At 44.7% G+C, this 15561-nt stretch overlaps 1 protein-coding gene across 2 annotated transcripts in view; it reads left to right on the top strand.

Annotated features, from left to right (window-relative positions):
• The window catches only part of SLIT3 (slit guidance ligand 3), a 1129203-nt gene that overhangs the window by 243323 nt on the left and 870319 nt on the right, over positions 1-15561 (top strand). The window lies entirely within an intron of this gene.

Below are 15561 nucleotides of genomic sequence, written 5' to 3'. Positions count from 1 at the left end.
GACTTTGAATGATAGGCAGACTGACAAGGTAACCTCATGCAGGACACTGGGAATCCAACTATTTCCAATAGGAGTGCAATTAACTGAAAGCACAGCGGAGAGCCGGTGGATCTTTCAGCAGTGAAGGCTGCAGACGGACCTCTGGGAACGGAGGCGATATCTGGACCACGGGAATCACACAGGAATGCACGGAGAGAGCTCAGAGCTAGAGCACAGCTTTGATACAACGAAGCACTGGCCCAGAGTAACATAATCCCAGCCTACTTAAAGGCAGCACAAGCACAGGATTGGCTTACACCTGCCCACAGGTGTTTTCACAAGTGCTCTGTATTAGCTATTTGGTCTCCAACATGGCCACCTCCTATACAGCAGACACACCGCAGTGCCTTAGGCCATTTGGTCCCCGCACTCACAGTTCCCAGACTCTGCATTACCTGTGCCATTGATCACGCCGTGTCCCACACGGGCGCACAGCACCGCGAGCAACCGCACTGGCAACGGATGAACCCCAGAACCCGCAGAGGTAAGAGACCGGTTCGTGACAGTACCCCCTCCTCTAAGGGTGGTCTCCGAACACCTTTGAACCTTATCAGGATTTTTAGAGAAGTATTTCTGTACCAGTCTTGGAGCATGAACATCTTCAGAGAAAACCCAGGATCTTTCCTCTGGACCGTAACCCTTCCAGTCGACCAGAAACTGTAAACGTCCATATCGGGAACGTGAGTCCACAATCTCTTTAACTTCAAATTCCTCATTCTGCAAAGAGTGAACTTTAGGAGATTTGGACTGGGTAGTACGGAACTTATTGAGAATCAAAGGCTTCAGTAAAGATGTATGAAAGGCGTTAGGAATTCTCAAAGACGGTGGCAACTTGACTTTGTATGACACAGGGTTGAGTACCTTAACAATGGGAAATGGACCAATAAACTTGGGAGCAAATTTCTTAGAAGGAACTTTGAACTTGAGATTGCGCGTAGAAATCCAAACTTGGTCTCCCACTTTGTAACTCGGTACAGCTTTACGTTTTCTATCTGCAAAAGATTTATAACGAGCAGAAGTTTTGACCAAGGACTTACGTACACAACTCCAGATGCTAGATAGACGTTGAAGCTCTTGATCTGCTGCTGGAACCTCTAGGGCTGGCAATGGATGAAACTCTGGTGGAGAACTTCTTGGACTCTTATGTTGGGCACATTTAGGACATGCTGCTATAAACTCTTGGACATCGGCTTTGAGACGTGGCCACCAATAAGACTGTTGAATAAATTTGAGAGTTTTTAGAACCCCAGGATGACCCATGAAGGAAGAGGAGTGAGCCCAGGTAAGCAGCCATTTTCGAAGACTTGTGGCAACAAAGGTCTTGCCAGGCGGAGGAACTGGAGAGGTTCGAGTCATTAAGAAGGACGTAGGATTCACAATGGCTTGATTCGTGGTAGCATCATTTAATTCAGAAGAAGCAAAGGACCGGGAAAGGGCATCTGCCTTTTTGTTCTGAGACCCTGGACGATAGGTGAGTTTGAAATCAAATTGTGAGAAGAAAAGCGCCCATCGAGCTTGTCGTGGATTCAAACACTGAGCTGACTGCAGATACAGAAGATTCTTATGATCAGTATAAACTGTAATGCGATGTTGAGCTCCTTCTAGAAGGTATCTCCACTCCTCAAATGCCAACTTGATGGCAAGTAACTCTTGCTCACCGATTGCATAATTACGTTCTGCCGGGAGGAACTTACGGGAGAAATATCCGCAGGGATGGACCTTTTTATCTTCAAAGACTTGTGACAACACAGCTTCTACTGCTTCTGTAGATGCATGCACCTCTAGTAGAAAGGGACGATTCAAATCAGGCTGTCGAAGAATGGGGGCTGACACAAAGGCTTGCTTTAAATCAGAGAAGGCTTTGATTGCTTCAGAAGACCAGTTCGTAGGATTTGCTCCCTTGCGAGTTAGGGCTGTGATAGGAGCAGCTAACGTAGAATAATTCTTAATGAATCTCCTATAGAAATTAGCAAAGCCAAGAAATTGCTGAATCCCCTTGAGAGTTGTAGGAGTAGACCAATCCCGGATAGCTCGCGTCTCTGGGATGGATAGCGGATGAATTTGTCCCCTAGGAGGGGTCTTGCCCGGAACCAGGACGACTGGGCAGTCCCATTCACGATGAGGAGGTAGAGAGTCTGCTGCTTGCTTACTGGAAACATCCGCAAGGGATTGATACACCGGAGGTAGATCGGAAAGGCTAATTGACCGAAGAGGTACAATTGTAGCTACACAGTCCTTGGTACAAGATTTACCCCATGAAAGGACTTCCATGGTTTGCCAATTAAGTTGAGGATTATGTTTCTGCAGCCAAGGTAAACCAAGTATCACATCTTGAGAGGCTTTGGGAATCACGTAGAAGGAGAGGTATTCGGAATGGAGCTCACCAACTTTCATCTTGAGACATACGGTTCGATGAGTAATTATACCATCTGGAATTCGACTTCCATCCACTGCTGTAACAGCAACTGCTGCTTCCAGGGGCATGGTTTGAACTTTAGACCGTATGACAAAGGCTGAGGAGATGAAGTTCTTGGCTGCCCCGGAATCTAGGAGGGCTGAAACTTTCACTGTAGAACTTGGAACTTCTAATTGAATAGACAAGGTTGGCTCTTTCCCAGAACGTGATTCTAAAGTAACTCCTAGCTTAACCTCTCTTGAATAAGCTAGGAGGCGAGAGTTTCCCGGTCGGAGTTTGCAGAATTTAACTAAATGTTCGGAGGACCCACAGTACATGCAGAGGTTACCCTGTCGACGACGAAGTCGTTCCTCCTCTGTGAGGCGAGAGTGCCCAATCTGCATAGGTTCTTCAGTCATTACTGGAGACTGTGATGAAGAATCTTGTCGAGGTCTAGGATGATCACGTGGACTGGATCGCTCTGCCCTGGATTTCTCTAAACATCGCTCCCTGTAACGTAGATCAAGTTTGTTACAGAGAGAAATCAATTCATCCAGTTTAATTGGCACATCCCGGATAGTTAAATCATCCTTGATTCTTTCTGAAAGTCCATTCCAAAACGCGGCGATCAGGGCCTCCTCATTCCAGTTTAACTCTGAAGACAACGTGCGAAACTGAATAATATATTGACTGACAGGACGTAAACCTTGACGTAGACGGAGAATCTCCAAGGATGCTGAGGTGGTCCTGCCTGGTTCGTCAAAGATTCTCCGGAAGGAAGATACGAACTCTTTGTAATTAGAGAGGATAGGATCACCTCTCTCCCATAATGGTGATGCCCACTCCAGAGCCTGACAGGAGAGGAGGGCAATAATATATGCAACCTTAGAACGAGCTGATGGGAAACTGGCAAACATCAGTTCAAACTGGATCTCGCATTGATTCAGGAATCCTCTGCAAAGTTTTGGAGTTCCGTCAAACTTATTCGGAGAGGGTAACTGCAAGCGGGACGTAGGCAGCGTCACAGGAGAAGCTGTAGTGGTAACTGGGACATCTGGGGTTGGAATCTGGACTTGGAACGTTTTAATAGCCGTATGAAGAGTCTCTAAACGGTCTGCCATAGTTTGCATAAACTGCACTATTTGTGTCTGTATAGACTCCTGGTTTTCCAGACGGGAAAGGATATCTGACGTAGCACCGCCTCCTGCGAATTGGTCACTTGACGGATCCATGTGGCCAGTGCTTACTGTCAGGCCCGGGTGTTTTTGTGAATCCGTTAACCCGGGACCAACCACAGGTGTAGGTGCTGGGCTATGAAGAAAGCAGGGAGGACGAAGAAAGTTCCGATTCATATATTTATTCAAAATAACAATTCAGTAAAGAGTTAACTGACAAGTTGTTAATCATCATATTATACTGAAGTATTGCAGGAATAATATGCAAGAGAAAACTCAAAAATACATAAAAGAAATGTTCATGGAAACATATGCAAAACAAGCTGATGAATAAATGTTGGATTGTCCAAATATAAACGAGCTTTGATGCTGAACTGCAGAATATGATTAACTGGATAATGCAGACATGAAGAGATAACTGTAAGGATTTGCAATGGAGTTTTGAGAGTTAACTGAGAGACTGTGAAGAATTATCCTTGTTATGACAACATAGCAAATATAAACAAGCTTTGATGCTGAACTGCAGAATGTTATTAACTGGATAATGCAGACATGAAGAGATAACTGTAAGGATTTGCAATGGAGTTTTGAGAGTTAACTGAGAGACTGAAGAATTATCCTTGTTATGACAACATAGCAAATATAAACAAGCTTTGATGCTGAACTGCAGATTGTGTTTAACTGGTTAATGCAGACATGGAGAATTAACTGTAAGAATTGGCAATGGAGCTTTGAGAGTTAACTGAGAGACTGTGATGAATTATCCTTATAATGACAACATAGCAAATATAAACAAGCTTTGATGCTGAACTGCAGATTGTGTTTAACTGGTTAATGCAGACATGGAGAATTAACTGTAAGAATTGGCAATGGAGCTTTGAGAGTTAACTGAGAGACTGTGATGAATTATCCCTGTAATGACAACATAGCAAATAAAAGTACTGAATTGGGTTACTTGCGGGTTCCGGAGATCACTGTGAAACTGTAGTAGAAGACAAGGTGATGAATGGGTTAAATGCAGAGTTGAACAAACGAACAGCTGAGAGAAACAGAATCCTCCAGACTTTGAATGATAGGCAGACTGACAAGGTAACCTCATGCAGGACACTGGGAATCCAACTATTTCCAATAGGAGTGCAATTAACTGACAGCACAGCGGAGAGCCGGTGGATCTTTCAGCAGTGAAGGCTGCAGATGGACCTCTGGGAACGGAGGCGATATCTGGACCACGGGAATCACACAGGAATGCACGGAGAGAGCTCAGAGCTAGAGCACAGCTTTGATACAACGAAGCACTGGCCCAGAGTAACATAATCCCAGCCTACTTAAAGGCAGCACAAGCACAGGATTGGCTTACACCTGCCCACAGGTGTTTTCACAAGTGCTCTGTATTAGCTATTTGGTCTCCAACATGGCCACCTCCTATACAGCAGACACACCGCAGTGCCTTAGGCCATTTGGTCCCCGCACTCACAGTTCCCAGACTCTGCATTACCTGTGCCATTGATCACGCCGTGTCCCCACACGGGCGCACAGCACCGCGAGCAACCGCACTGGCAACGGATGAACCCCAGAACCCGCAGAGGTAAGAGACCGGTTCGTGACACCACGTCGCCGACGATCCGGGGTACCTATGAATAAAATTATACTCCCCTCAATCCAGTGTCCTGTAATTTGTAATCCACGTACTTGGCAAAACAAAAAAACGAATACCCGAACCACACGGACTGAAAGGGGTCCCATGTTTACACATGGGACCCCTTTCCCCGAATGCAGAGACCCCCCGTGACTCCTGTCACAGAAAGGTCCCTTCAATGGTGGGAACTTTGCAGTCAGCGGTGAGGTCACCCGCGGTCAGCGGCTGACCGCGGGTAACCTGACCGCTAAGTTCCCACCATTGAAACTAATGGAGGGAGTTGTGCGATGCTCTGTCTGCCAGCTCAGACACGCATACAGCCAATCAGGAGAGTGCCACGAAGTGGCACTTCCTGATTGGCTGAAGGGACCTTTCTGTGACAGGAGTCACGGGGGGTCTCTGCATTCGGGGAAAGGGGTCCCATGTGTAAACATGGGACCCCTTTCAGTCCGTCTGGTTCGGGTTAATGCGTTTTTTTTTTTTTTTTTGCCAAGTACGTGGATTATAATAAAAGACCAGGAAACTGGATCAGGTGAGTATAATTTTATTTTCAGGTACCCCGGACGTCGACATTGGAGACGAGGCCAGAGTCGGCGTGTCAACATAGGCAAGTATGTGTGTCAGCATGTATGTAATAAAGTTATACTTTCATGGTGTCTGTGTCCCGTTTTTATTTGGGTATTTTTTTTTGCAGTAGAACTACAGGTACCAGCGGGCCCATCCCCCCCGCATGCTGGTACTTGTGTTTCTCCAAGTACCGGCTTGCGGGGGAGGCTTGCTGGGACTTGTAGTTCTGCAAAAAAACAATATTCTTACATTTTACGCAAGGCTATCAGCCCCCCATCCGCAGCCCTTGGATGGGGAGGACAGCCTCGGGCTTCACCGCTGGCCCTTGGGTGGCTGGGGGGGGGCCCCTTGATTGAAGGGGTCCCCACTCCTCCAGGGTACCCCGGCCAGGGGTGACTAGTTGGATATTTAATGCCACGGCCACAGGGCGCTGTATAAAAGTGACCCCCGGCTGTGGCATTATCTGTCCAGCTAGTGGAGCCCGGTGCTGGTACAAAAAATACGGGGGACCCCTACTCTTTTTGTCCCCCGTATTTTTTGCACCAGGACCAGGTGCAGAGCCCGGTGCTGGTTGTTAAAATACGGGGGATCCCCTGTCATTTTTCCCCCCGTATTTTGGCAACCAGGACCAGCTCAAAGAGCCCGAGGCTGGTTATGCTTAGGAGGGGGGACCCCACGCATTTTTTTTTCCAGATTTTTACTATTCCATTTAAAAAAAAAAAAATATATATATATATATATATATATATTTAAAAATATATAAATAATACTTGTGCCTCCAAAATAGACAAACCAATCCCTTCTAATATAAATATATATGCTATTACCAATAAAAAAAAACACAAAAAAAAACATGTTTTTAAATTTTTTTATTAGATTCCGCCAGCAAAGTGTGGCGGATTGAAAATGACGAATTTACTGTCTAAAAGCACTGTTGTCGAATTTACAATCTTCAATTGAATATACTTTTGTCGAATTGGCGCATTTGTACCATTGCAGAAATGTCGAATTTGACAAATGTCAAATTTCAAAAAGTCGAATTTGGAAAGTCCGTTTTTTTGACGAAAAGTACTGAATTGCATTGTCGAATATTTTTTTTTTGGGCGAAAATGTCCCGTTTTTCGACATTTTCGGGAATTCGACCGCAATTGCATATACCCCTATATCTCTTTCCACATTTTAAATCTGCTCCACCTGCTGTACAACACTGTTTTTATCAAGGTGCAAATCATGTTTTTTTGGCTCCCTATTTTGATTTGCTCCTAACTCTAAATCAGGTGCATGATGTTTCAGGGCCTGTTTTGGGGGGTATTGCAGTGTGAGTACTACACCATTTGGAGCGTAACTCTGCACATGCTCACGTAGCAAACGCATATCTATAGACCTCTAGCACGCAAGTTTGCGACTCATTATGACTGGAGAGGCGTAACGGTGAGAGAGCAGGCCATCTGATGTACGCTAAGTACCGCAAGGGAGTGTTTATGCAAATGTGAATTATAGACCAGTCTGATGTAAGCTATGTACCACGAGGGCGTAATTATGTAGATGCAGAATTATAGGCCAGTCTGATGTAAGCTATGTACCGTGAGGGTGTGTTTATGCAAATGTGGAAGTATAGAACAGTCTGATGTAAGCTATGTACCATGAGGGCGTGTTTATGCAAATGTGGAATTATAGACCAGTCTGATGTAAGATCAGTACCGTGTGGACGTAATTATGTAGATGCAGAATTATAGACCAGTCTGATGTAAACTAAGTACCGTGAGTGTGCTTATAAGTGCAAATGCAGAATTACAGAAACACACCCATATACAGCTGTTAGAAGGGCGTATGTTTTGTGCCTATTACAGTGTAACTGGAAATACAGTCTGATGATGACTTGTCATAAACCGGGTGCTTATGTACAGGTTTTAGTGATATCCAGGCTTCAGCACATGGTTAAATGAAAATAACTGAGGTACTAATTTAGTCACCTCTGCTCAAGCATGGATATCCCTATAACCTGGACTGTTAGTGTGCCTTGAGGACCGAGGTTGGGAACGCCTGCTCTACAAGGTACTCTGTATTTAATTGTGTTTTGTTTTGTTTATTTTGTAAACCTCATTCTACCCATAACTCGTAGTGTAAAGGGACATTGCACAGTGTAGCTTTGCACTTTGATCCTCCAGCTAACAGAGAGTCTTTATTGGAACTTAAAATGTTAGCATTTTGGCAGATAGAGACCTTTCCATTTTCTCTGGCTGGATATTTCTGGGAATGTTGTATAATTCAGCACATTTAATGTTTTCAATAAATAAAGATGTTATTGATTCTTCAGGTATAACATAAAGAGACATGAATGAAAAATAATGTCCCAGCAGGGATAACTTACATTTTATTGTGTGGATCTCAATTTTCTAAATGTTTTTTTGAACACACACTGCTTAAGATATACATGACTGTTAAACTGTGTGATGTTCTCAGCTTAAATGTCATGTCCTTTCACCAATAACATAATAAATCTACAATGCAGGAGTCTAGACGGTTCCACATAGAATGATATGAGTCAGGATGGCCGCAAACCTACACATGTTGACATTTTTAACTCAATCTGCTGACCCTACCCCATGGTATGCAATTATCAAATTGAAAAGGATATCAAAGTGAAAAGCAGATAAAACTGGGGTGTGTTTAAGGGTGCAACAGACAGCAGACTGTAAAAACATTGGCTGATGTAATGTATTTGGGATCACTAATATAAAAGACTTGCATCCTTGAGTAAATTAAATAAGCATATGTATATTGAAAACATGTGTCTAAGTACAGGTATGGTTACTGAACCTCTCATAATTCTCAGGCAGATGTCTACAAAATAAAGTGGTTAAACGAACCCAGTTGACCGTTATTTTGGCTACTATACTGATGTTACAAGAGAACCCGTGGTTAGAATGTTGTCATGGTAATCTAACGGAGACCTTATCAACACGGGTTCGATTATCACCGTGGCCCTAACTGTGTGGAGTTTGTATATTCTCCCCGTGCTCCCAGGTACTCCGGTTTCCTCCCACAATCCAAAAATATTCTGGTAGGTTGATTGGCTCAGAACAAAAAAATTAACCCTAGTGTTTAAGTCAGTGCCGTAACTAGACATTTTAGCGCTGGGTGCAAGAACCCGCAATGGCACCCCCCCCCCCAAACTTAATATAGGGCCAGTGTGACAAAAATATAGGGGTGTGGCCACAAAATAATACAGATTCATATTACGCTGTACAGTCGTGTCCTTTATTCAAACTACGCCGCACAGTAGCGCCACTTACACACATTACACAAGGTAGAGCCCCTTTTACACATTATGGCAGGCAGAGTCTTCCTTTTACACATTACGGCAGCAGAGTCCCCTTTTTACACATTACAGCAGCAGAGTCCCCTTTTTACACATTACAGCAGCAGAGTCACCTTTTTACACATTACGGCAGGCAGAGTCCCTCTTTTATACATTACGGCAGCAGAGTCCCCTTTTTACACATTACAGCAGCAGAGTCCCCTTTTTATACATTACGGCAGGCAGTCCCTCTTTTACACGTTACAGCAGCAGAGTCCCCCTTTTACACGTTACAGCAGCAGAGTCCCCCTTTTACACGTTACAGCAGCAGAGTCCCCCTTTTACACGTTACAGCAGCAGAGTCCCCCTTTTACACGTTACAGCAGCAGAGTCCCCCTTTTACACATTACAGCAGCAGAGTCCCCCTTTTACACATTACAGCAGCAGAGTCCCCCTTTTACACATTACAGCAGCAGAGTCCCCCTTTTACACATTACAGCAGCAGAGTCCCCTTTTTACACATTACAGCAGCAGAGTCCCCTTTTTACACATTACGGCAGGCAGAGTCCCTCTTTTATACATTACGGCAGCAGAGTCCCCCTTTTACACGTTACAGCAGCAGAGTCCCCCTTTTACACGTTACAGCAGCAGAGTCCCCCTTTTACACGTTACAGCAGCAGAGTCCTCCTTTTACACGTTACAGCAGCAGAGTCCCCCTTTTACACATTGCAGCAGAAGAGTCCCCTTTTACAAAGGGAGAGAGATAGTTGAGTGCCCCTAACAAATTTTCTTTCCTCTGGCTTCAAGAAAAATGTAGTTTCTGGCAAGCTCACCTAATTTATCTTGATCCTCCCATTGATGCAGGTGAGGGGAGGGTTAATCAGGTAAGAGGGAGTGGTGATGGTGCTGCTGCCGTCCTCACTTTGGATGAATCAGCCAGGCTTCTCAAAGTAATGTCTTCTCCCACAGTGTGTATGAATGGGTGCCTGCCGCTGGTTCCTGCTCCTGACAGCTGAGCTCCAGACTGCTGATGTCTGCCCACATCCGCCAGGTCTATGGAGGGGGCAGCTTTCCTTCCTCCTAGTGCTGGACACATCTGTTTATTCCCCATCTCCATCCAATAGCCTGGCGTCTCTGCTTTGTTCCAGCCTCTTGGAGGTCTGCTACCCCATAGCATTAGCTGGCAAAGCTTTGTTACAGGCCTCTATGGAGGAGGCATTCAAGTTGTCGGTTGCCGGACCCCAGCGAGCCCGCGAGAGGACATGCTGCACTCGTCTTCGGTATTCCGGCTGTCGGGATCCCCGCGTTGGTCTCCTGACAGCCGGGATATCATACTGAATCCATTAGTGATGTACTTAAACCAGTACCAGCATTAATGCATTGCACAACACTGGATGATTTCGAATGTCATGCCAAAAAAGAGAAAAACAGTTATTCGGCCACAACATTAAATTACAAACATTCTTTAAACTACCCACTTGGGGAGCAGCTGAATTCAATTACAGAAAATCCATTTAGGCTGAAATACCATTAAGTCTGCTGGTGGCTTCTATCTCTGACAGGATGTTACATCTGTAGCTGCTGCTGCCACACAGCAATTAGGTGACAAGAGAGATTGTGCTAATGGGCAATCCCAGTATGCAAACATTGGCAGGAGAATGTCACTGTTGAGCCTGGCCCCTATCTGTTTGTTTTAGTTATATGTATGCAGAGAATCCCACTGCTGTCTAGCCAGCAGTTTGCACTGAAGCTGTTCTTTATGTCATTTACGCATTTGCAGATGTTTTGTGCCATGGAGACTCCGCAGCTGTGCAGACAACTCTAAACCTGTACCACACTGTCCCATTTGTAGATTCTGGAAATCTGTGACCTTTTCCATGGTTAACATGCCTTCTAATCCTTGTAAGACAACAATGAACACAGATCTATTTGTCCGGAAGTACAAATCTAGTTTGCAAGCTGTCCAAAATAATCCACTTCAGGCATCAGACAATAGACTGATAGCATTTACTTTGCTTATTTTCCCATCATGATAATGTGGGCTGAAGAAAAAATGAAGCAAATCTTTTTTGTCACCAGTAAATGTGTGTCGTGTGGAAATGTCAGAGTCTGCTTTGCTAAGCTATGTGCGTAACGGATTCAGTATGATATCCCGTCTGTCAGGATCCCGGCGGTCAGGAGACTGATGCCGCGATCCCGGTAGCCGGCAAATTAAATGCCTCCATCAATAATTATCAGGATGTGAGGATTGGCAGTCAGATGGTGTGAAGTGCTGATTTGAAAACTGTTTTTAGTTATTGTTGTCTCATGGTAAAAGGAAAGAAACAAGCAGTTTTCTGGTACTCAGTGACAGACTGGGAGCCAGATTGTTGTTTTTTAATGAACCCATTGATTCTATACAGTTTATTAAGACCAGATATACTTAACGTCTTTATTGTCTGTGCTGTGTGCATGTTTGGAGAAAAAAAAACTTGAAGTTTATACAATTTATAATTTCCCCATTGATACCTGCTTTGGCATACCTCCCATCTTTAAGGCTTCCGTAGTTTGGACAGTGTTCACGCATGCTTCAAAGGTGAACATACGAGAAGGGGAAGTATAAATAACCCTCGCCCAGGGACTGGCTGTGGGCCGAAATCGGGGGGTGTTCTGTGAGTCAGGGGTTGTGGACTCGTGGCACGCCCCCATTTTCATGGAGACGGTTGGGGGCGCGTGACACAGCACATGGGAGCATGCTGCGAGTCAGAGGGTGTGGACTCACGGCACACCTCCATTCCCATGGAGACTGGCGGGGGAGTGGCCAGACCAGAGAGACAGAGGCTGCACTGCGAGCAGCCTTCCTGGCTCTCTTTGTGACCCACCCGGCCCACCAGCCCATCAGCCCTTCTGGCATTTTGCCAGATGGGCAATCCGGCCCTGTCCTCACCTAAAACACCTATTGCCATGTGGCACCCACTCAATACTTCACTGGTTGTGCACACAGCCATGATCATAACTAGACTTTTATATATATATATATATATATATATATATAGGAACACAAAAGTACGGCACTCACAACCGTTTGGCAAGAAAAACAAGAAGCACGTTTGCTTTACAACGTTTCAAACTCTATTTGAGTTTTTCTTCAGGTAAACATACATTACCTGAAGAAAAACTCAAATAGAGTTTGAAACGTTGTAAAGCAAACGTGCTTCTTGTTTTTCTTGCCAAACGGTTGTGAGTGCCGTACATTTGTGTTCCTGTATTCTCCCTTTCTGTAAGGGCACCAAACCAAGTTGTCTGTTCCTCGTGGAGTGCCGGGCCTGCTGCATCGTGTGTGTATATATATATATATATATATATATATATATATATACACTGCTCAAAAAAATAAAGGGAACACTAAAATAACACATCCTAGATCTGAATGAATGAAATATTCTTATTAAATACTTTGTTCTTTACATAGTTGAATGTGCTGACAACAAAATCACACAAAAATTATCAATGGAAATCAAATTTATTAACCCATGGAGGTCTGGATTTGGAGTCACCCTCAAAATTAAAGTGGAAAAACACACTACAGGCTGATCTAACTTTGATGTAATGTCCCTAAAACAAGTCAAAATGAGGCTCAGTAGTGTGTGTGGCCTCCACGTGCCTGAATGACCTCCCTACAATGCCTGGGCATGCTCCTGATGAGGTGGCGGATGGTCTCCTGTGGGATCTCCTCCCAGACCTGGACTAAAGCATCTGCCAACTCCTGGACAGTCTGTGGTGCAACGTAGTGTTAGTGGATGGAGCGAGACATGATGTCCCAGATGTGCTCAATTGGATTCAGGTCTGGGGAACGGGTGGGCCAGTCCATAGCATCAATGCCTTCGTCTTGCAGGAACTGCTGACACACTCCAGCCACATGAGGTCTAGCATTGTCTTGCATTAGGAGGAACCCAGGGCCAACCGCACCAGCATATGGTCTCACAAGGGGTCTGAGGATCTCATCTCAGTACCTAATGGCAGCCAGGCTTCCTCTGGCGAGCACATGGAGGGCTGTGCGGCCCCTCAAAGAAATGCCACCCCACACCATTACTGACCCACTGCCAAACCGGTCATGCTGGAGGATGTTGCAGGCAGCAGAACGTTCTCCTTGGTGTCTCCAGACTCTGTCACATCTGTCACATGTGCTCAGTGAGAACCTGTTTCATCTGTAAAGAGCACAGGGCACCAGTGGCGAATTTGCCAATCTTGGTGTTCTCTGGCAAATGCCATACATCCTGCACGGTGTTGGGCTGTAGGGCACAACCCCCACCTGTGGACGTCGGGCCCTCATACCACCCTCATGGAGTCTGTTTCTGATCGTTTGAGTAGACACATGCACATTTGTGGCTTGCTGGAGGTCATTTTGCAGGGCTCTGGCAGTGTTCCTTCTGTTCCTCCTTGCACAAAGGCGGAGGTAGCGGTCCTGCTGCTGGGTTGTTGCCCTCCTACGGCCTCCTCCACATCTCCTGATGTACTGGCCTGTCTCCTGGTAGCACCTCCATGCTCTGGACACTACGCTGACAGACACAGCAAACCTTCTTGCCACAGCTCGCATTGATGTGCCATCCTGGATGAGCTGCACTTCCTGTGCCACTTGTGTGGGTTGTAGGGAGGTCATACAGGCACGTGGAGGCCACACACACTACTGAGCCTCATTTTGACTTGTTTTAAAGACAGTACATCAAAGTTGGATCAGCCTGTAGTGTGTTTTTCCACTTTAATATTGAGGGTGACTCCAAATCCAGACCTCCATGGGTTAATAAATTTGATTTCCATTGATAATTTTTGTGTGATTTTGTTGTCAGCACATTGAACTATGTAAAGAACGGAGTATTTAATAAGAATATTTCATTCATTCAGATCTAGGATGTGTTATTTTAGTGTTCCCTTTATTTTTTTGAGCAGTGTATATATATATATATATATATATATTGCACATATATTTATAGAACACTCCCAAGTAAATGGATTTGGACACAAATACTCTTTATACCACATTCATGTACTTAACTTGAGAGCTCTTTCTTATTCAGTTACAATACCCTGTATTAACGAACACATTTCAATATACTGCCATATGCAGGATTCAAACCCGTAACCTCTTGCATTCCAGTCAAACACCATACTCATTGAGGTTTTCAAACCTACATAAAAACTGAGATTTCTAGCTATATGAAGCTACTTTTACTTTGTAAAAAAATAATCAGCATTGCAATTGAGAAGATCTCTGTAGTGTGCAGCCACACATCCAATCCCTTACAGTCACACACTGCATATATCTGCTCAGCTGAAATGCTGATCTACAGGGTGAGATTCAAATAGTTAGAATTCTCTAGCTTTTTATGTAAGAGTAGATAGTTCAATAAATAGAGTATCTGACTGCAATGTCAGAGGCAGTGGGCTGGGATCCCGGGTATGTCAACATCTTGAAATGTAATAAAGGAAAGTGTGACTGAATAACAAAGAGCTCTCAAGTTAAGAACTTGAGTGTGTTTAGTTATTAGCGGCGGAAGGGCTGGGGAAAGGAGACAGGGGTGGTCAGGAGATGCCGGGCTTCAAACAGGATGGAAGCTACAAGTGAGAGTAATTAAAACAGATAATTGACAAGTGCCCCCAACAGTGCCTCTTACCCTGTGGCACTGTGTGCAGTGGCACGCTCCGCATCACCCTAGTTACAGCCCTGCACATAGCATTGATGTGGCATCCATTAGTAAAGCAAACTGTTCCGGAGTCCATACAAAGTCCTAACCTGAGCAGATTGGGACTGTTCCAACTAATTTGTGACATTTTGGAGTTAATTCAATTGAGGGCATTGGGCCTAATTCAGCTTCAGTAGAAAAACTGTTACTGCTTACAGTATGTTAAGTTCTGCCCATCGATGCGATCGCAGTCCAATTGCTATTGCATTGCAGAAATCGGCAGATAGCGGAAGCCCCCTGCATACAAAGCGAGGCTGAATGTGCAGGTGCACAGCCGCCATGTTTCCTATAGCAGGAAACGCAGGCGATATCATTGACTTGCCCATAAATGGCCATGACACACCTGCGTTTCCTGCTTTCCTCCCCCCAACGCCATGTCACCGCCCCCGACCGACCGCCGTCTGTCAATCACTTTGCATTCGCATCCTTTCGGGATCATCTAATGATCAATGCAAAGTATTTGGCTGGAATTTTGCTCCTTTTTAGTGTGCTTTTAACTTTTCCAGGCATAAAGTGCCACTGTAACCTACAGATTATTTTAATACTTAATACCTAGTAACATGTCACTTGTTAATGAGAAATTGTAATTGAGGCAAAACGGGACTTTTTTTTTTATTTAATCAAAATATTCCAGGAGCGTTAGTTGTGTGTGTGGCACTGATTCTATAATATGGTATTTTTTGCTGGAAGAAAAGGTCGGACAAAAGATAGTGATTTTACACGTCTTG

This window comes from Pseudophryne corroboree, chromosome 6 (genome assembly GCF_028390025.1).
Source record: "Pseudophryne corroboree isolate aPseCor3 chromosome 6, aPseCor3.hap2, whole genome shotgun sequence".
Classification (NCBI taxonomy): Eukaryota; Metazoa; Chordata; class Amphibia; order Anura; family Myobatrachidae; genus Pseudophryne; species Pseudophryne corroboree.
Note: the sequence above shows the minus strand (reverse complement) of the source record. Positions and strands in the feature narration are given on the sequence as shown.